The 22,740-nt window shown below is 51.6% G+C and overlaps 2 long non-coding RNA genes across 2 annotated transcripts; both read right to left on the bottom strand.

Moving 5' to 3' along the window:
• Nucleotides 1–2,640: 2,640 nt before the first annotated feature.
• LOC118256415 (uncharacterized) lies at nucleotides 2,641–4,594 on the bottom strand. The gene is made up of 5 exons (XR_004781221.2): nucleotides 4,565–4,594; nucleotides 3,187–3,252; nucleotides 2,969–3,021; nucleotides 2,817–2,869; nucleotides 2,641–2,717 (listed from the first exon to the last, which is right to left on the bottom strand). It is a non-coding gene; the product is annotated as an uncharacterized LOC118256415 (long non-coding RNA).
• Nucleotides 4,595–4,796: 202 nt separating this feature from the next.
• Nucleotides 4,797–6,593, bottom strand: LOC118256441 (uncharacterized). Its single transcript, XR_007708877.1, has 5 exons — nucleotides 6,336–6,593; nucleotides 6,206–6,253; nucleotides 6,054–6,100; nucleotides 5,827–5,963; nucleotides 4,797–5,692 (listed from the first exon to the last, which is right to left on the bottom strand). It is a non-coding gene; the product is annotated as an uncharacterized LOC118256441 (long non-coding RNA).
• Between the last annotated feature and the right edge of the window lie 16,147 nt (nucleotides 6,594–22,740).

Below are 22,740 nucleotides of genomic sequence, written 5' to 3' on the forward strand. Positions count from 1 at the left end.
GACCTATGCCTAAAACCCCTAACCCAAAAACTTAAGACCCTCAAAACCCTAACCCTGGATAACTTAACCTGAAAAAAAATTAAAACCTTAAAACCCTAACCCTAAATACCTGACCACAAATAAAACCCTAAGACCCTAACCCTAAAACCCCTATCACCACTAAAGCCCCAAAAACTCTGAAGCCCTAACACCTAACCCCACCAAACCCTAACTATTAAAACTCCGACCCTAACAACCTTAAAATCCTAACCCTAAACCCTGAAAACCCTAACCCTGAAACCCAACCCTAGTGCCTTAGCCCTGAAACCTTAAACCCCTAACACCTTGTTAGAAACACTCTGTAACCAATACCACAGGCTCAGGCAAGGATCTCAGTGAAGTAGCATTTTTATTCACGATTGCAATGGCAGGCGTCCCACAAGCCACCTACTAGTTCCATAACACAGTTCATATAAATTTTTTTTTTCCTCTCGCTGACCGGGACCCTCCCCAGTTTCCCCATTGTCTGGGTAATCCAGGTTCGCAATCTATCCGGTGCTTCACAGAAAATACACAGCTGCTGGCCTGTTACAAGTCAATTTTCTTTTTTTCTTGACTGTTTTCCTCTTTGAGGTGGGTATGTTTCTTACACTGGGATTTCCACCCAATTGCTCTAAGGATTGTGGTTGTCTGCATTTTACAAGGTTGTCTTTTAAGCTTTCTTATCACTGCAAGCATATCTCAATACCACCTTCCTTCCCTCTCTAAACGATGTAACTCCAGTGCAAAAACATCTTTATTCCCACAACCTTGATCCCCTTACCCTAAAATCCTTATTCCCTTTAACCCTAACAACTCTAACCACAACCCTAACCCTTCATATCAACCCCCCAACGCTAATGACACTGACTAACGATCCAAACCCCAAACTGCCCCTAACCCCAGACAACTGTTATAATGACTGAGTCCCAAATAGGCCTGCAATCAAAGTTTACAGTTTATTAAACTAATAGAGGCAAGCAAACAGCGCTGGGTGCGCTGGGAGTCTCTGCTCCACCAAGACGCATACCCGTTACGTAAGACGGCTGATTTTTATACTCCTAGGCTACTTCATATTTTATTACTACTTCAAAAAGAGGCAGGGTTATTATAATTGGTTTCCCGAATCCAAAGTCCTCCCAAGGGCGCCTGCTTATCAGTCTCTGGTAGTCTCTCGGGGGCCGCTCGGACGGGAGGCTCATATTCTTCCTCCTTATCTGGTGGTCTCTTGGCCGGATGTCAGAAGTTACTGCACGTCCGTGCAGAGTCAGCAGTTTTTCTCTAAAGAAATCCCTTTGTTCTCTTATCACCTAAACCCAGGCCTCAATGTTAACCCTTCAAATCCCTTAGTGGCACGAATTGCTGGACCATTCCTTACACAACCAACAAAGAAACAGACGCAAAGCTGAAAACTACAAAAGGCAAAACCCTGGATACAGACCCCAAATCACAAACATGCGACCAAAATGCTACAGAAAAGCCCCAGACGCAGGCCCCAAGCACATCCCAAAGCCAAAATGCAGGCCCCAAACACTACAGCAAAGCCCCCAAACACCAGACGCAGGCTGCAGAAGTCTACGAGCAAGCCCCAAACTGCCCCCAGACGCAGGCCCCAACCACACCTGGATGCAGACCCCAACTGTCCACAAGCAGCTCCCAACCCCCCCCCATGAACTGAAACGCCCCCCTCCCCAGATGCAGACGCCAAGCCCCCCCAGAGGCAGGCCCCAAGGGTGTGCAAGCAGCTCCCAACCCCCCCCATCCCCCCAGAGGCAGGCCCCAAAGCCCCACAGAGGGAAGCCCCTAGCATCTACAAGCAACTCACAACCCCTCCCAGCTGCAGGCCCCTACGGTGTACAAGCAGCTCGCAACACCCCCCCAGACACAGGTCCCAAAAGTGTACAAGCAGCTCTCAACTCCCCCAACATGGGCACCTACAGTAGACAAGCACCTCTCACCTCCCCCCAGCTGCAGACCCCAAAGGTGTACAAGCAGCTCACAACCACCCCCCAAGATGCAAGCCCCGAAGGTGTACAAGCAGCTCCACACCCCCCCCAGACACTGGCCCCAACCCTCCCCCCAAGACACAGGCCCCAGAAGCCTGCACATATGCCAAGAAAGTATTAATGCAGGTGCCAAATGCTACAGACAGGCCCAAAAGCACAGGCACAGTCCCCAGATGCTCGAGGCTGAGATGTAACTTGGCTGTCTGAATTACTGGAAATCAGCTTTCATTCTTAGCGACGTGTGCGCAGGCTAGACAGGATGGGGCTTCAGGCACCTCTTCACCTGTGGAAACACATTGCCATCAGGCACTGCCATGCCAGACAAGCTTTTTCTGTTAAAACACCCTTCTCAGATGCCCTGCGGCATTCACGTGACTTGCTTTGCTCCGATTCTAAAGACTAATGTCACAGCCCACCTTGCCTGTGGCACCTGATAAACAGAAGAGAAAGCGACCATACCGTTTGGAAGCCATCACTGCACGTGCTGCTCCTTGATGCTCTGTAACCTCTTCTCGAATCCTCAGCCACTTCTGTGGAAAGCCTGCCATTGCACCTGCAAAGCAAGATGGATACCCTTCGCAGTCACCTTGTGCTACTTGGCCATCCTGCTCCAACCCCACTCACGACCAGCCTGCCCTTCTCGTGCTGCTCTTCAGGAGTGCAGCTTGGCCCCTCTGAGTCTGTGCGAGGCACCTGCGAAAGAAAAAGAAAAGCATAGGCCGCGGCAGCATCCAAAGCCACAGCACAGCTAGGACAGGTACTCTCATCTGCTCCCTTACTCTGCCCCCTCACCTGCCCTCGAGGCAGAGGCTTCCATCTGCTCTCTTAAGCCAGCTACAACACCTCTGGAATATAAACAGGACTTTAACTGTATTTTGTGTAGTTAAGTAACTGCAGTGACAACCGCAACCCTAAAATAACTGCTACATGTGTTCATCGCTCACCTTGCCAAAAGGAGCTCTGGTCGTGAAGTCCCGTGTTGTACACTGCGTTTCAGCTTTAACAAATGAAAACAGTCAGAAGATAACCATTCAGATGCCAGCATTAGCACCCATCCCTCAACAACACAAGGGACCCCATTTCTAATTTTATCATTTCAAAACAGCAGCCCCCTTGCCTCAGCATCTGGGAAGTAGATCAAGCCAGTCACCGGGTTGCCTACCGAGTGCTTGACAGTTCCAGAAGGAGCTCTTTCCTGTGACCGGTTCCTCCTAAGGTTTACCCTCTACTGGGGTGGGGAAAGAAATAAAATAAAAAAATTCAAAACCACATCTGCAAGCTTTCAAGATTCAACAGACCTCCTCCAGCACACTGTTCAAGCACTATGCAAACAGCTGCTCGCAAGCAGCTCGAGTCTCCCCCTCCACATTTGCCAAACACCACTGAGATGACTCTGTGCCAGCTGCCCTTCAGTACGTGCCCAGAGGCAGACCGGATGTCTTTGCCAAAACAGTCCGGACAATGCATTAGTACACCGATGGACCGCCACGTTAGCTACCATCACTAACTGCCAGGCAGGACAGCTCCAGGCCAAACACACACACACACAGGCACGCTACAAACATTACGAACAAAACACAGAACACAAGGCGCAAAAAAAAAAAAAAAAAAGACTCCCAGAGGGAAGCCCTACAGCGACAGCAAGTCAGAACAGGTGCTCTGCAGCAGACCCAAGGAGAGACTCAAATGTCACAACGTGCGACTGGAAGCAACTGCCAGAACTGGGATGATGGAGGCATAAAAAGCCTGCCTTTAAGACAAGAGACCAGAAGGATGGGGAGTGCAAACCCCATAAGAAAAATGCTTCGGAAATGAACTCCCAAGACAGAGCTCCTGATGCGACCCAGATGACTTCTGCAAGAGTGAGGATGGAAACAGATGCGATCTGAAACTGAATACGATGCACAAGACCTGAAACAGATCTGCACTTTAGGCTGCAACTGCAAGACAAGAAGTGCTCGGATCAGACCCATGATGACAAAACAAGCATTTAGGACCTTTGGCGCTGCTACCAAGTTGCCAGTCTAGTCAGTCCAGTGCAAGAAGCAAGGAGGATATCGAGACCCGAGGAGCGCATAACACAGAACACACGCTACAGAAGCAGCACTACAAGACAGATGGACAGATAGGGAACTGTCCTGCCTGGCACATACACTCACGCTACAAAATACCCCCTGCTCCTTCTATTAGCCTGGTGACCCAGCCTCAAGCAGCCTGAAGGTGACCCAGCCTGAACCACCCTCACAGTGGCACCAAGTATATTCAGCCAGCTGGCTCCATGCTGCTCTGGCTCCCAGCTCCCATCAGCCACTCCACACATGCAAATACCAGGTGCCCCTAAACTTAGCTCTCAGATTGCTGGATGGTAAATTCCCTCCACCTCAAGAAATGCACAGCCACTGGGAGACATCTCAGCCCATTGCCAGGCTTATCATCATCTGCAAAAACTAGTAGTTCCAGCATTCACTAGCACACCGGCCCTGATGCCCACCTCCTCCACAATGCTGACTATCACTGAAGCAACATACGGTTGTGCTCACCCATTCCTCTCTGAGTCCAAGCTCCAACAGTACAGCCAGTATCACCCACACCACCTGGGAAAACAAAGGGATAAAATGATCGTTGTGTTCTCAAGTAATCACCTGCCACACTGCTCCTCTATCCCACCCAGCTTCACCTCAGACCCTCAGCAGATTCTGAGGAAGGCCTGCAACAGCACCTACTGAAACAGAGGGGAAACACTTCAAAGACTTGCCTTAGGGGTCATTGCTTAGGGACACTGACTGGGCTGACGACCCTCTCGCCTTTTCTCAGCACTCCACGATGTGGGAATTCACCTCTCCAAGACTGCAGGAAGCACCCACAAAAGAAAAAAAAAAAAGAAAAGGCAGATCCTCAGGCACCTCACAGGCACAGCCTACCTGCTGCAATACCTCTCTTTCGCTAGCTGTTTTTCTTCAGCTGCTCACATGCTCCAACTCGGCCGGGGCGGTACCACACAGCGGTGGGGCAGGCCGGGGCAGCACCATGCAGAGAGCCACCCACATCCGCCCCCCCCAAACCAGAAACATTAGTCCAAAACCACAGAACCGGGACCCCAAACCACATGGAGCCATGCTCCCAAACTGTACATGAACATACACAAGCCCAAGACTGAGGGCCATGATGGCCGCCATCAAGAAATGTAGACTACATCAAGCTCTGGAGAGAGATCAGCCTTTTAAAGTCCCAATGAAAGACAAGAAACACTTCATTACTAGTCCCGTGCCAACCAGACAATACATTTAAGACCCATGATATGGTGCTCAGCAAGCACTGCAGAAGCCAAGAACTATGGGAACAAGACCTGATAAATGGATACTGTAGTACACAGAAACAAACATACACCATAGAACACATGCTGGAACTGCCCTGCCTGGCACACACTAGGCTGAAAAGGATGAACCCAGGGCCTCTTCACCCAGTTGTTACTGGATTCTGTTCCTCTGCTGCACTGATTTAAAAGCCATCCCCATGCACATATCACACAAGACACCAAGGTACAACCCCACCCAAGACACAGACAGGGCATTTCAGGCCAAACTTAGCTTTAGGGACTGCTGGAAAGCAGGCTTCATCCTCAAGGCACACGCAGGCTAGATGACATGGGGCTCCAGGCACCTCTTCACCTGCGGAAACACACTGCAATCAGACACCGCCACAGCCAGACAAACTTTTCCTGTTAAAACACCCTTCTCAGATGCCCTGCGGCATGCAAGTCATCTCCTTTGCTCCAATTCTAAAGACTGATGTTATAGCCCACCTTGCCTGTGGCACCTGATGAACAGAAGAGAAAGCGACCGCAGCGCTTGGAAACCATCCCTGCACGTGCTGCTCCTTGTCACTCTCTGGTCTCATCTCAAGTCCTCAGCCACTTGTGTGGAAAGCCTGCCATGGCACCTGCAAAGCAAGACAGAGACCCTTCAGAGTCACCTCACGCTACTTGGCCATTCCGCTCCAATCCAGCTCATGATGAGTCGCCCTACTTACGCAGCTCTTCAGAATGCAGTTTGCTCCTTTGAACCTCTGCGAGACACCTGTCAAAGAGGAAGAAAAGCATAGGCCGAGGCAGCATCCAAAGCCACAGCACAGCTAGGACAGTTACTCTCATCTGCTGCCTTACCTCTACCCTGCTTACCTACCCCGAGGCAGATGCTTCCATCTACCCTCTTAAGCCAGCTACAACACCTCTAAAACAGAAAAGAGGGGAAACTTAGAGTGACAGTGAGAACCGCAACCCAACTATAAGTGCTCCATCTGTTCATCGCTCACCTTGCCAGAGGCAGCTCTGGGTGTGACGTCCCAGGTTGTACACTGCGTTTAAGCTTTAACAAATGAAAACAGTCAGAAGATAATCATTCAGATGCCAGCATTAGCACCCATCCCTCAACAACACAAGGGACCCCATTGCCAATGTTACCATTTCAAAACAGCAGACAACTTGCCTCGGCACCTCAGAAGTAGACCAAGCCAGTCACCGAGCTGCCAAACGAGAGCTTGACAGCTCCAGAAGGAGCTCTTTCCTTTGACCGGTTCCTTGTACAGTTTATCTAGGAGTGGAGAAAAAAAAAAAAAAAAAAACACGCTCCACATCTGCGAGCCTTCAAGATTCAACGACAGACCTCCTCCTCTAGCACTATTCAAGCACTATGCAAACAGCTGCTCGCAAGCAGCTCAGGTCTCCCCCTCCACATTTGCCAAACACCACTGAGATGACTCTGTGCCAGCTGCCCTTCAGTACGTGCCCAGAGGCAGACCGGATGTCTTTGCCAAAACAGTCCGGACAATGCATTAGTACACCGATGGACCGCCACGTTAGCTACCATCACTAACTGCCAGGCAGGACAGCTCCAGGCCAAACACACACACACAGGCACGCTACAAACATTACGAACAAAACACAGAACACAAGGCGCAAAAAAAAAAAATACTCCCAGAGGGAAGCCCTACAGCGACAGCAAGTCAGAACAGGTGCTCTGCAGCAGTCCCAAGGAGAGACTCAAACGTCACAACATGTGACTGGAAGCAACTGCCAGAACTGGGATGATGGAGGCATAAAAAGCCTGCCTTTAAGACAAGAGACCGGAAGGATGGGGAGTGCAAACCCCATAAGAAAAATGCTTCGGAAATGAACTCCCAAGACAGAGCTCCTGATGAAGCCCACATGACTTCTACAAGAGTGAGGATGGAAACAGATGCGATCTGAAACTGAATATGATGCACAAGACCTGAAACACATCTGCGCTTTAAGCTGCGACTGCCAGTCAAGAAGCGCTCAAATCAGCCCTACGATGATGAAACAAGCATTTAGGACCTTTGGTGTGGCTAGCAAGTTGCCCATCTAATCTGTCCAGTGGAAGAAGGCAATGAGGATATCAAGACCTGAGGAGCGCGTAACATATCATGATCACATCAAGAAACATTTGATACAAAAAAAATTACATGCACAGAAGAAATGATCTCTTTAGGCTCCCACTGCAAGACAAGCAATGCTCAGCTTCCAATTGAGCATCAACATTATTCCAGTGAGGTCAAGGGTTCAACGCCCTCAGGATGGCTTCCCCAGGGCCTGCCAAGCACCAAGAGCAACAGCACAGCACAGACAACACAGAACACAGACACCAAGCTGGAACTGCCCTGCCTGGCACATGCTCAAGCTGTACCTGACAGAATCCCACCCCCCCACACACTCTGTCTGACCGTGATCAATCCTAAAAGGCCCCACCCACTGCAATGACTTAAAAGCACAGACCCTCGCCCTATGTGTGCATTCAAAACCCAAAAGCAAACATAGCACTTGCCCCCCAACTTAGCTTGGGAATGATGGGAGGCAGGTTCCATCCTCATCAAGGAACACAAAGGCTAGCCAGGACATTGCTTCCGGCATAAGGCTCCTCTTCACCTGCAGAAATAAAGTGCCATCAGGCACTGGCACACCAGCCAGACTTCTTCCAGTGAAACACCCACCTCAAAAACAAAACAGTTTCAGCTCTTCAGCTCTGCTACTGAAGTCAGATAGACAAACTCTAGACAACTGCCCGCCTTCCCCTGCCAACCACCCCCAAACACACAGTATTTGCCCCTGGACTTAATTCTCAGGGGTCTGAATCCATCCTCAAGGTGGACCACAGAGACCAACTAGGATGTTCCCAGTATCTTCTTCGTCCCCGGAAAAGAGGACTCACCCAGAGGTGGGACCGATAGACTACCAAACCAAAACCAATGCCCTTTTTCCAACTTTTCTCCACTCACCTTCCCGATCCAGGCTTAGCGCTTCCATTTACTACGCTGAGCCAAGGTCACGTAGCTTAGACCAAGGAGAAAGAACAAACAAATGTGACAATCCACAAAACAGCCTATACCCACTCCTCTTCCTTCCTCCCCTACCCCAACAGCCAAGAAGCCCCAGACCCACATTCCCCAACCCAGTACCACCACTTCGCTCACCTAACATACCAACGAGGTGCATCACACTCCCAGCTCCTCTTGCGCTCCGAGCATCTCCAGCACTTCAGGAACTGGAACTGCTGACGCCTGGCACGCCTCAGGAACGTGACAGGAGATGTACTCTGCTGTCGCAAGGTGCTTCCAAAGCCTGCCCAACAGGCAAAGCACACTAACACAATCCACTGACCAACTCGGGGCTCACACTGCCGTCCACTCACCCTCGTGCCTCATTCAAGTGTCCGTGCCCATGCCCTGGGCTACAAGAAGGTCATATCCGTGATGGACAAGCAAACAGTACAGCTCCTTGCAGAGGACTCAAACACAGAGACGAGAGCCATGAAAAAATAAAAAACCACCCTCAGGTCCACAAATGCCAAAAGGCCATGAATGCACAGCAGCCCCAACAGGGATAATCACACACTTATCCTTTACAGATGAAAAAGGTGACCCTGCTCAGTCTCTCCGTAATACTGCGCTTATGCAGTCAAGCCCCTTGCGATGCATACTGAAGCTCTTTGTGAAGCCTCTGGACAGTTACGCAAATGGCTTGATATATCTAGAGATTAAAAGATAACCCAAATAAAAAGGAAGCATACCCCACCATTTCCCAAAAACAAGTTAGCCGGCAACACCTCCTAAGCACTACCTCTATTACATGAATTCCAAGCACTTAATATCTAGAAGGCTGCAAGGTCTAAAGACTCTACAGCCAGCCAAACCGCAGGCAAAAGCTCCAAGAATAGAACAAACTGTCCCTAACCCTGAAAAAGACTACACCTTACACGCCTACTGCTGCTGTTTTCAGATACATGCTTACACAGGGAGCTTCGATGATACTTATCTCCTAAACCCTGCTCCATCACTTTGCCACCAACGCTATAACTTTGATAATATTTGCCTTAATTCTGCAAAAATCATAAGGGACCCCGAAACCACAAAGCAAACACACAAAGTAACATTGCCATCCTATCCGTAAACATGCTGTAACAATTACTCACCTGAAGAAGAGCTGCATGCAATACAGGCACCTATTACTAGATTGGTTTACTCTAACAGATCCTACTAGTTGTTACCTCACAAAGATAGGCGTACCGGCTCTCTACTTGGAAACCCATCAGTCCATAGACTCTGACCCATCCTAAAGACCCCTGCAACTGACTGAAGGAAAACCAAAGCACTTACCCCAAGGTGCAGCCCAGGCAGAATGAGCTCTCTGATAGCATGCCTGGGGCTCATATACCATTTGGCCCTGCCCAGCACCCAAACCCAATCACCTGGGAAAGGTGAAAAGGAGGGGCAAAGCACAAGAAAGTAGAAAGAGGAGAAGCAGCAGCTGTGGTTTATTTATTTTTGCTTCAGCTTTGAATATTTAAAGCTTTTCTCCTCTACAACACCTGTCTCAGGAACCAAGCAGCATTCAAGTGACCTGCTTTGCTCCTGTTCTGAAGACTATCACAGCCCACCTTGCCTGTGGCACCTGATAAACAGAAGAGAAAGCAACCACAGCAGCAAAAGCCACAGCACCCTTAGGACAGTTACTCTCATCTGCTCCTTTACCTCAGCTGCTTACCTACCCCACGTGGCAGATGCTTCCACCCGTTCTCTGAAGCCACCTAGAGCACCTCTAAAAGAGAAACTGGAATTTTACTCTATTTCGATGTAGTAAAATAACTGCAGTCACAGCCAAAAATAACAGCTACCTCTGTTCACTCACCAGAGTCACTCCAGAGATAGCTCGGGTCTTGATGTCCTGTACTGCACACTGCGTTTCAGCCTGAACAAAGAAAACACAGTCAGAAGATAAACATTCAGCTGCCAGTATTAGCACCCATCCCTCAACAACAGAAGTGACCCCATATTTAATGTTATCGTTTCAAAACAGCAGTCCACTTGCCTCTGTACCTGGAAGTTAGATCCAAGCTCGAAAGGAACAGCCAGCATCACCCATGCCACCTGGGAATACTAAAGGACAAAATGACCACTGTGCTTGCAAGCGACCACCTGCCACACTGCTCCTCTGTCCCAAACAGCCTCACCTCAGACCCTCAGAGGGAAAGCACCTGAATGTCTTCCCTTCGCTTCGGATAAGGGACTGACCTAGGCTGACAACACTCTCACCTTCCCTCACTGCTCCGTGACACGGGGATTTCCCTGTCCAAGACTGCACTAGGCACCCTTCAGAGACAAGAGAAAAAGCACACCCTGAGGCACCTCATAGGCACAGCGTACCTGCTGCAATACCTCCCTCTTCCCAGCTCCTTTACATCAGCTGCTCGTTAGCTCGATCTGAGATAAAGCTGCCCGGGCGGCGCCGCGCCAAAAGCTGCCCGGGCGGCGCCGCGCCAAAAGCTGCCCGGGCGGCGCCGCGCCAAAAGCTGCCCGGGCGGCGCCGCGCCAAAAGCTGCCCGGGCGGCGCCGCGCCAAAAGCTGCCCGGGCGGCGCCGCGCCAAAAGCTGCCCGGGCGGCGCCGCGCCAAAAGCTGCCCGGGCGGCGCCGCGCCAAAAGCTGCCCGGGCGGCGCCGCGCCAAAAGCTGCCCGGGCGGCGCCGCGCCAAAAGCTGCCCGGGCGGCGCCGCGCCAAAAGCTGCCCGGGCGGCGCCGCGCCAAAAGCTGCCCGGGCGGCGCCGCGCCAAAAGCTGCCCGGGCGGCGCCGCGCCAAAAGCTGCCCGGGCGGCGCCGCGCCAAAAGCTGCCCGGGCGGCGCCGCGCCAAAAGCTGCCCGGGCGGCGCCGCGCCAAAAGCTGCCCGGGCGGCGCCGCGCCAAAAGCTGCCCGGGCGGCGCCGCGCCAAAAGCTGCCCGGGCGGCGCCGCGCCAAAAGCTGCCCGGGCGGCGCCGCGCCAAAAGCTGCCCGGGCGGCGCCGCGCCAAAAGCTGCCCGGGCGGCGCCGCGCCAAAAGCTGCCCGGGCGGCGCCGCGCCAAAAGCTGCCCGGGCGGCGCCGCGCCAAAAGCTGCCCGGGCGGCGCCGCGCCAAAAGCTGCCCGGGCGGCGCCGCGCCAAAAGCTGCCCGGGCGGCGCCGCGCCAAAAGCTGCCCGGGCGGCGCCGCGCCAAAAGCTGCCCGGGCGGCGCCGCGCCAAAAGCTGCCCGGGCGGCGCCGCGCCAAAAGCTGCCCGGGCGGCGCCGCGCCAAAAGCTGCCCGGGCGGCGCCGCGCCAAAAGCTGCCCGGGCGGCGCCGCGCCAAAAGCTGCCCGGGCGGCGCCGCGCCAAAAGCTGCCCGGGCGGCGCCGCGCCAAAAGCTGCCCGGGCGGCGCCGCGCCAAAAGCTGCCCGGGCGGCGCCGCGCCAAAAGCTGCCCGGGCGGCGCCGCGCCAAAAGCTGCCCGGGCGGCGCCGCGCCAAAAGCTGCCCGGGCGGCGCCGCGCCAAAAGCTGCCCGGGCGGCGCCGCGCCAAAAGCTGCCCGGGCGGCGCCGCGCCAAAAGCTGCCCGGGCGGCGCCGCGCCAAAAGCTGCCCGGGCGGCGCCGCGCCAAAAGCTGCCCGGGCGGCGCCGCGCCAAAAGCTGCCCGGGCGGCGCCGCGCCAAAAGCTGCCCGGGCGGCGCCGCGCCAAAAGCTGCCCGGGCGGCGCCGCGCCAAAAGCTGCCCGGGCGGCGCCGCGCCAAAAGCTGCCCGGGCGGCGCCGCGCCAAAAGCTGCCCGGGCGGCGCCGCGCCAAAAGCTGCCCGGGCGGCGCCGCGCCAAAAGCTGCCCGGGCGGCGCCGCGCCAAAAGCTGCCCGGGCGGCGCCGCGCCAAAAGCTGCCCGGGCGGCGCCGCGCCAAAAGCTGCCCGGGCGGCGCCGCGCCAAAAGCTGCCCGGGCGGCGCCGCGCCAAAAGCTGCCCGGGCGGCGCCGCGCCAAAAGCTGCCCGGGCGGCGCCGCGCCAAAAGCTGCCCGGGCGGCGCCGCGCCAAAAGCTGCCCGGGCGGCGCCGCGCCAAAAGCTGCCCGGGCGGCGCCGCGCCAAAAGCTGCCCGGGCGGCGCCGCGCCAAAAGCTGCCCGGGCGGCGCCGCGCCAAAAGCTGCCCGGGCGGCGCCGCGCCAAAAGCTGCCCGGGCGGCGCCGCGCCAAAAGCTGCCCGGGCGGCGCCGCGCCAAAAGCTGCCCGGGCGGCGCCGCGCCAAAAGCTGCCCGGGCGGCGCCGCGCCAAAAGCTGCCCGGGCGGCGCCGCGCCAAAAGCTGCCCGGGCGGCGCCGCGCCAAAAGCTGCCCGGGCGGCGCCGCGCCAAAAGCTGCCCGGGCGGCGCCGCGCCAAAAGCTGCCCGTCCTGAACATCTCCCCTGCCAGACAACTCCCCATCTCCTCCTGCCAACCACACTCAGCACACACACAATTTGGCCCTCAGAAAAAAAAAAAAAAAAAGAACAAACACACACAAAAAAAAAACAACTGAGCTCCACAAATGCCAAAAAGCCATGAACACACAGCAGCCCCGGCAGGGGTAATCAGAGACTTACCCTTTACAGATGAAAGGGGTAACTCTGATACGACCCTGCTCAGTCTCTTGGTAATACTGCGCCTACGTGGTCAAGCCTCTTGTAGTGTGTAATCAAGCTCTTTTTAGTCCTCTGGAGAGTTACAGAAGTGGCTTGATACATCTACAGTTTCAAATATAACCCAAAAACACAAGTGTATCCCACCATCCCAAAAACAAAGTGAGCCAGCAACCTCTGCTAAATATCCCTCTAGTAAGTGATTTCCAAGCACTTAAAATCTAGAAATCCATAGACTCCAACCTGCCCAAAGAGCCCTGCAACTGACTGAAGGAAAAACAAAGAACTTACCCCAAAGAGCAGCCCAGGCAGAATGAGCTCTCTATTGGCATGCCTGGGGCTCATATACCATTTGGCCCCGCCCAGCACCCAAACCCAATCACCTGGGAAAGGGGAGGGGCAAAGCACAAGAAAGTAGAAAGAGAGCAGGAGCAGCAGCAGCTGTGGTTTTTTTTTGTTTGTTTGTTTTTTTTAATCTGGTTTAGCTCAACAGCATGCAGACTGCAGACAAGAGAACTGGGGTGTTTCTAGAAGCAACAATCCCCATGCTTTTGCTGCAGCTTTGAATATTGAAAGGACAATATGACCAAGCTAGTAACTGAAATTTTTTCAGCTGGAATTAGCTCAAACCTTTCTTTACAAAGAAAGAAAAATCTAGGAGCATAACAGATTACACGCCAAAAAAAAAAAATTCAATTCCATGTAATAACATCACTCGCAGGAGAAATCACGTACTTGAGTAGGCTATCCTGAAAACCAAAAGGCTATGCTGATGGGTCAAAACACACTACAGGACACTGGAGCCTGGCCCTCTGCAGCACTGACTTAAAACCCATCCCTACACTCACCAAGGTGCAACCCCAACCCAAACACAGACACAGCATTTCAGCCTCAACACAGCTTTGGGAACTGCTGGAAAGCAGGCTTCATCCTCAGCGAGGCGTACTCAGGCTCCACGGGATGGGGCTTCAGGCACCTCTTCACCTACTGAAGAAGGCCACCATCAGGAACTGCCACGCCAGACAACCTTTGTCCTCTACAACACCTGTCTCAGGAACCAAACAGCATTCGAAGTGACCTGCTTTGCTCCTATTCTAAACATTATCACAGCCCACCTTGCCTGTGGCACCTGATAAACAGAAGAGAAAGCAACCACTGCAGCAAAGCACAGTTACTCTCATTAGGACAGTTACTCTCATCTGCTCCTTTACCTCAGCCACTTACCTACCCCACATGGCAGATGCTTCCACCCGTTCTCTGAAGCTACCTATAGCACCTCTAAAAGAGAAACTGGAATTTTACTCTATTTCATGTAGTAAAATAACTGTAGTGATGGGCACGAAAATGTGCCCTGGGCAGCAGCAATCACAGACTTACCCTTTACAGATGAAAAAGGTGACCCTGCTCAGTCTCTCTGTAATACTACCGTGCTTATGCGGTCGAGGAACCGTACCCCACCATTTCTTAAAAACAAGTTAGCTGGCAACACCTCCTAAACATACCTCTATTAGTGAATTCCAAGCACTTCACATCTAGAAGGCTGCAAGGTCTAAAGACTCTACAGCCAGCCAAACCGCAGGCAAAAGCTCCAAGAATAGAACAAACTGTCCCTAACCCTGAAAAAGACTACACCTTACACGCCTACTGCTGCTGTTTTCAGATACATGCTTACACAGGGAGCTTCGATGATACTTATCTCCTAAACCCTGCTCCATCACTTTGCCACCAACGTTATAACTTTGATAATATTTGCCTTAATTCTGCAAAAATCATAAGGGACCCAGAACCACAAAGCAAACACACAAAGTAACATTGCCATCCTATCCGTAAACATGCTGTAACAATTACTCACCTGAAGAAGAGCTGCATGCAATACAGGCACCTATTACTAGATTGGTTTACTCTAACAGATCCTACTAGTTGTTACCTCACAAAGATGGGCTTACCGGTCTCTACTTGGAAACCCATCAGTCCATAGACTCTGACCCATCTAAAGACCCCTGCAACTGACTGAAGGAAAACCAAAGCACTTACCCCAAAGTGCAGCCCAGGCAGAATGAGCTCTCTGATGAGATGCCTGCAACTCATATACCATTGCACCTCACCCAGCACCCCACCCCAATCTCATGGGAAATGGGAGGGGCCGTGCATGACAAGAGGTAAAGAGAGCAGGAGGAACAGCAGCCCTGTTTTTGGTGTGGTTTAGATCAACGTGCAGAGTACAGCACAGGCAACCAGGCTGTTTATCTTGAAAGACCTGCCTCAGCTTTGGTGAAGGAAACTGATCGGGCTGACAGCCCTCTCACCTTTTTGCACCACTCCACAACATGGGGAATTCACCTCTCCAAGGCTGCACTACGGAAGGGCAGAAACAAGATGAAAAGCACACCCTGAGGCACCTCATAACCACAGCCTACCTACTGCAACACCTATAGGTATAGGTATTCTTCCCAGCTGCTTTACCTCTGCTGCTCTCCATCTCCAAATCACATTCTTTTAACTGCCACACAGAGTGGCAGTCCTCCAGGTGCCACAGAGCAGCACCCTAATTTTTTTAGATTTTTAATAGTTTTTTTTTAATTTCTTATTTTCAAAACAGCAGTCCGCTTCCCTCTGATGATGGACAGTAGGTCAAGCCAGTCACCGAGTTGCCAAAGCAGAGCTTCACGGTTCCAGAAGGCGCTCTTTCCTTTGACCTATTCCTTATAAGCGTTATCTACCACTGGCAAAAGCAATAAACAGACTGCAAACAGGCACTGCCACATTTGACAAAATTCATGTTTTTTATTTTATCATTTCAAAGGAGCAGTCCATTTGCCTCTACATCTGAGAAGAAGATCAAACCAGTCACCGAGTTGCCAGACAAGAACTTGACAGTTTTTTGCGTTTGACCGATTCCTCCTAAGGTTTACCTACTGCTGGGAAAAAAAGAATAAAGACTCTGCGCCAGCTGCCCTTGAGTACTCGCCCAGAGCTTGAGTATTCGCCCAGAGACAGACCAGATGTCTTTCCCAAAAGAGTCAGGACAATGTATTATTGCACTGATGAACCACCACGTTAGCTACCATCACTAATTGCCAGGCAGGACAGCTCCAGGCCAAACACACACATAAAAAGGCACGCTACAAACATCATGACCAAAACATGGGAAAAGAATTACTTAGACAATAAGAATTACTCACCTGAAGAAGAGCTGCATGCAATAAAGGCATCTACTACTATATAGATTAGTTTACTTTAAATGATCCTACTAGATGTTACTTTCAATAGATGTACTTATCTCTTTCAACTTGGAAACGCATCAACCCCTAGACTCTGACCCACCTTAAAAAAAAAAAAAAAACAAACCTGCAACTGACTGAAGGAAAAACAAAGCACTTACCCCAAAAAGCAGCTCAGGCAGAATGAGCTCTCTGACAGGACACCTGCGGCTCATATACCATTAGGCCCCACCCGGCACCCTGCCCCAATCACCTGGGAAAGAGGAGGGGCAAAGCACAGGAAAGGATAAAGAGAGCAGCAGCTGCGTTTTTTATTTGGCTTAGCTCAACAGCGTGTGGAGTGTTACTAGAGGCAACGATTCCTGTGCTTTTGCTTCAGTTCTGATTATTGAAACGACAATATGACCAAGTAGGTAACTAAAGCTGTTTTTGACTATAATTAGCTGAAACCTTTCTTTACATAGGTAGAAATAATCTAGGAGTGTAACAGATTACAAACCACAAAAATACAATTCAATGTAGTAAAATAACTCACTGGAGGAGTAACATACCTTAGAAGACTATCTGAAAAACAAAAGGCTATGCAGATGGGTCCAAAAAAGCCAACCCAATCGAGATCTGAAAAGGGTACAGACATTCTCAAAAGGAGCAGGGAAAAAATAATGGTACGGTACAAGCCGGAAAGGACGCTGAGCAGATTTAAAAGATCTGTAAGACCTCGGGAGGGACCTGAGCAGAGCAGGTAGGTCTTTGGAAAGTGGGGGGAGGGAGGACGGGTTAGGCAGGGACAAGGAATACTAAGTAGAGGAGAAAATGAGTGTTGTGAGCCTGAAGCGTGTACAAGCATCATAAAGAGGGCTCCTGAGAGGATGGGGAAACAAAGGGAAAGCTGCTTACCTCTGAGAAGTCGTCCTTGATCTTTGTGCCACGGACATTTGTCTTGTGTGCTCGGCGCACGAGTTTAGGGGTCCCCATACGTTGAAGGCTTACCTCTGAGAAGTCCGACATGGCTCCACCTGCATTACTGATTTTTTTTTGCCAGCAGGTGGTGGCAGAAAATCCTGAGAGACGGCAGACACAGCTTCCCAAACCGTTTTCTCAATAATGGAAGCAGTGCGAACCACATGGAAAACAGCAAGTGCAGCAGGAAAACGCTCCTCATGTCGTCTCGGGGAGGAAATAACTGCCCTGAGCAACGTGCCCTTCCCAGGGTGAACCCAACATGCCCAAAGCCTTTGGGGGGTGGGCAGAAAAGGAACCTGAGACTCTTAGTACGTCTCCTGAGAATCGCAGCTTACAATTACTCCACGTCTTCTGGTCTCACAGGATGAGGCAGAGGTATAATTAATTCCTTCTCCATCTCTCTCGAAAGAGCTTTTCTCCTATCTGTGACAAAGGAGAAAAATGTTATGATCGTGGGAGTCATTATACAAAGCCACACTCTGTGAATTCACTATTACAGTTAAGATCGTTTTTAATCAAAAACACCGCCGCCGCAATGTTACCACTGCAAACATAGTGCTGCACAAAAATTCAACTCAAGATAGAGGAAAGGGCGAGCTAAAAGGACGAATGACGTGACCAAAGGCAACTGCAACAACCATCTGGTAGATGGTTGTCCACAGCCCTCGGATTTCATGGTCGTCTTTCCTGACGGATGAATCCTGGAAGAACAGAAAAGATACACAACTGTGTCCACAACAACTTTTGAGGAGACTACTGAAAAGAAAAACAAAAAAATAGAAACAGCAAGCGGCTAGTACGTCAGTTTTGTTAAAAGAGTAACATTAACATACTAGAAATTTCCACATTCTATGTAGCCCCAAGGTGGTGCTGGGTACATCCACTGATATTAATGGGGATGTAAGAGAGAGTTAATAAATAGTTAATAGTTAATAAGACAATGTAAGAGATAGTTAATAGACAAGGTACACCTCAGGTGCACAGATTGCATGTTCCAGGCGACAAAAAAGGCACAGCTTGGCACCCAGTTTGGACCAGCTTGCGTATGAGTCTGCTGATACGTGACTACATACAGCAAGCAGAAAAGTCTTTTACTCCACAGACTCAGTTTCATTTATGTATATACATACATATACATATGGGTATGTATCTCTCTCTCTATATATATATAAACAAACAAACATTGGGAACTTCATAACCACTTGAGTAACAATCATTAGCTATGCCTACTGCTGAAAGCCAGGACTATGCCTAAGTGATTAAGTAAACACGGAGCCTTATCTGTGAAATGCTGAAAATGCCCCATAACCACTGGGGGGCTTATGCACGGTGTACATAATTTTTGCGCAAACGTGCATCTTAATACACAAAGAGGAGGGGCGACGCGGACAAAGGTTTTAGGGACGCGTCAAGACCAGAACAGCCACTGGGCAATCGCTCAGATGTGCAAAGCTCAGCTAAAACTCGCACAAATCCACCGAGGGAAGGAGGCTACCTACTTGGCTGCTTAAAATAACCTCTACAAAGAATGTATTACAAAATCAAAAACGAAACCACCATCCAGCAAAGCAAACGTCTGGAATACAAAGGGCTAAAACTGACAGCTGAGGTTTGATTCTTTAGCAGTGTCAAAGGTCTTCAGATCCTACCTGACTTCTTGTGGATGGTGGCGTTGCAGCACAGAAATGAGGGGAGCGGGAAGATCGCAACAGGCCAAACGCGGTGCTGAGCTCCTAAAGGAGCTGGTGGGATAGCACTGACGAGAGTGAGACAGGCTGTCAGCCTTCTGCACGAGCTGAAGAAGAGGAGCGCAAGTGTCCGAAGAAGCTGTTTCTTCTCATACTTCATTTCATACACACTGTCTTTAAATCCAGGGCGTCTTCTTAGGGAACGGATAAAGAGGTAGAGTTAGCGGCTCCAGGGACGCTTCAGGATCTTATTTCTTTCTATAGTTAGCTGCTATCCATAAACCCAGACCAGTTAAAATAGAGAGTTATATTCAAAAATCTGGATAATAACAAAAGTATGGGATTTAAAAAACAAAACAAAAACACGCTTGCACGGAAAAGAGGTTAAATTATCGCATGCATTTCCCGATTCCCCTGCAGACTCTATGCTCAGCTCCTCTTAACTCACTTACCTATCCAAACGCAGGGCAGACGCATCAGTTCTCATCATTCTTGGTAAAAAGACGACATTTTCACACTTGCTGTCAAATATCATCTCTTTCCAGCACGCTTTCCTGCAAGCTACGCTAATTCCTCCAGGCTTTTTAATATATGCCAGAAACTTCACTGTTTTATCTTAATGACCATCTCGGTGGGAGTCGCCCAGCTGCTATCTTTGATTCTGCTGTCTTCACAAATACAAATAAAACAGTACTTCAGCGACGCTCTGTGACAAACTAGGCGACACGCATTGAACTCTTACATACGGAAGGAAAGAAGTCGTAGACAACATCCAGAATGTAGTAGTTTGTTAGATATCAGAGAGGTGGGGCAGAATGACAATGCTGCACGAGACTGTGCCTACGCTCCCGGGATCGTACACAGTTTGCTGGATTACAAAAAAAAAATAATAAAGTAAGCTCACTGTGTGGAACAAGTTCACTCGCTCCATTATTACTGTGAATGACAAGAATATTTTAGTAAGCGTTCTTCTAAATCCGTAGAAAATTTCGGATTTACCTCAGTTTGGCTTCATGAAAACTGAAACTTGCAGTGCAAAGATCATTTATAAAACCTTTAGCAGCTGAGCTTTTTAGGCATGGATTTGGTCACCCTTCTGGATAATATTCGGCTCTCTCCACCTTCCCCCAACAAGAAAAAAAGCTTAAAGACCACAAACTGGGACTTCTGGGAGGTATGACTCCATTTGTCACCTTACCTAATACACAACTGTTTCTTCGCTATGCTAAACTTTCACCATGACTGCCTAACAGAGTCTCGCTGCTATTGTTTCTGTCTGTGAGTTTGACAGACTTCCCCAAGTTGGATGAAATGAGCATTTCCCGTTGTGACGGACATCAAAGCTAATGATGTTTCTCGTCAGCTGTGGAGTCCTGCTGGCAGCATCACCTGCTCTCACACAACCCCATCTAGCTTTTGGGGTCCGCCCCATCCGTCCTCGGCGGTGGGAAGTTCTTCCAGAAGCAGACAGACCTTTATTCGTTCCTCGGTGGAGCTGAGGCTCTGTAAGGCTTTGCTTTTTTTCTTCCCTCACTCCCCCTTTATTTCCAAGCTTAAACTTGCATCCAGCGGCAACCTGCGCCAATCACGCAGTGTTTCCGCCCTTACGGAAGTCACATCCAAACGCCACTTCCGCCCTCAGTTTCCCAGCTAATCAAGGAGCATTTCCGCCCTCACCGAAGGCACATCGTGACGCCGCTTCCGCCCTGTGTTACCAGCCAATCACGGAGTGTTTCCGCCCTCAGTGAAGGCTCACCCTGAGGCCACATCCGCCCTCATGCTCCAGCCAATCACGGAGCTGCTTCCGCCCCCAGTTATGGCACGTCCTGCTCTCCACTTCTGCCCTCGGTTCCCTGCCATTCACTTAGACGCTTCCACCCTCAGTGGCTGCCGGGTACACCTGGCAGCCACCCAAAAAAAAAAAAGTAGAACTGGCGGCCGCCCAAAAGAAAAAAAAAAAAACAAAAACGGGTAGACCTGGCGGACACCCGCGGTCCGAAAATACCAAAAGGCCATAAATGCATAGAAGTATGCATTTAGCATACTACGTAGCATCTGCCCTGTAATCCTGCAAAAATCGTAAGGGACCTAGAACCACAAATCAAACACACAGAGTAACATTGTCATCCCACCTATAAACGTGCTATAATAATTACTCACCTGAAGAGGAGCTGCATGCAATAAAGGCACCTAGCACTATATAGATTGAATACTAAGTAGAGGAGAAAATGAGTGTAGTGGGCCTCGCGTGTGCGCAAGGAGCGTCAAGATGGCTCCTGAGATGGCGGGGGAGCCTAGGGAAAGCTGCTCATCTCCGAGAAGTCGTCCTCGGTCGCCTGCAGTACCGATTTTTCGCCAGCAAGTGGCGGTAGAGGGCGCTACCGCGCTCGTGCCGAGTGGCGGCTACGGCTTCCCAAACCGTTTTCTCGTTAACTGAAGAAGCAGGAACCGGGCAGAAAATCACAAGTGAAAACAGCAGAAAAATGCGCTCCACACCGTCTCGGGGAGGAAATTGCTGCCCTGAGCAACATGCCGCTCCTGGCTATGAAGCCGAGTAGCAACGTGAAAAACTACATTTCCCGGCATGCCGTGGAAACCAATGTGGCCGACCGGAAGCCCGGAGGCCCGGAGCCCAAAGACCATAACTCCCGGCATGCTGCGGGGCACGACGCGTGACCACCACTACAGCACATGCGCAGCGCAGCTCCACCTGCAGTACCAAAGCGTCGCCAGCAGGTGGGAGCAGAGAGACAGGCGCCGCTAAAGCGCATGCGCTTCGACTCACCACCTGCAGTACCGCCTCTTCGCCAGCAAGTGGCGACAGAGGGCGACATGCCGCTAATGCGCATGCGTACCTGCCCTCCGTCTGCAACACTGCTTTTTTCGCTGGCATACTCTGCGCATGCGTGGAACCCAGGCACGGCTTCTCAAACCGTTTTCTCATTAATAGCAGCAGCAGAAAGCGCGCGGCAAACCACATGGAAACGGCAAGAAGAGGATCCCCGCTCCATTGGTGCGGAGGAATCAACTGCACCTCCTACCCGTCGCCGTGCCACTCCTGGCTGGGATGCTCAGCGTCGATGCGGTACTACATTTCCCGGCATGCCCTGTAAACCAATGTGGCCGACCGGACGCCCAGAGCCTAAAGACCGCAACTCCCAGCATGCTGAGGGGCATGACGTCTGGCCACCGCCACAACGCATGCGCGGCGCCTCTCCACCTGCAGTTCCAAAGCTTCGCCAGCAGGTGGGAGCAGAGAGCGACGCGTCACCGCGGCGCCTCTCCGCTTGCAATACCACTGTTCAGCCAGCAGGTGGCAACAAAAAAGCCGCAGCGGCACTGTGCCTGCCTGCTCCGCGCATGCGCAGTAGCAGAACGGTAGACACGGCTTCCCAGACTGCCAGTCGGGGGAAGGAGCGGGAGCCGCGCGGACCACCACGCGAAAACGTCAAGGAAAGGCGCACCGCTCCACTGGCGCGGAAGAAGTAATTGACCGCCCTAACTGTCCCCATGCCCCTCCCGGCTTGGAAGCCGAGCGGCAACGCAAGACTACGGTTCTTAGCATGCTCCGGAAACCAACGTGTCCGACCGGAAGCCCAGAGCCCGAAGACCACAACTCCCGGCATGCTGCGGGGCAAGACGCTCCCAGCCAACTCTGAGGAAGCCCCAGAGCCAGCCTTGCGCTTTCTGACCCGCTGCCCGCCCGCGCCAGCCTGGTGCCCCAGCCCCGCGCCTGCTCCACGGTTCCTCCCCACGCCAGGGGCTTCCCCTGCCCCAGCCGCTGTTCCGTGGACACCCAACCTCCACCCTGCCTCCCCCTCCCAGAAGCAGCCGCAGCCCCGGCCACACTCACTGACCCCTCTGTGCAGCCCAGCCCCAGCACACCAGGTCCAGGGAGCAAA

This window comes from Cygnus atratus, chromosome 15 (genome assembly GCF_013377495.2).
Source record: "Cygnus atratus isolate AKBS03 ecotype Queensland, Australia chromosome 15, CAtr_DNAZoo_HiC_assembly, whole genome shotgun sequence".
NCBI lineage: Eukaryota > Metazoa > Chordata > Aves > Anseriformes > Anatidae > Cygnus > Cygnus atratus.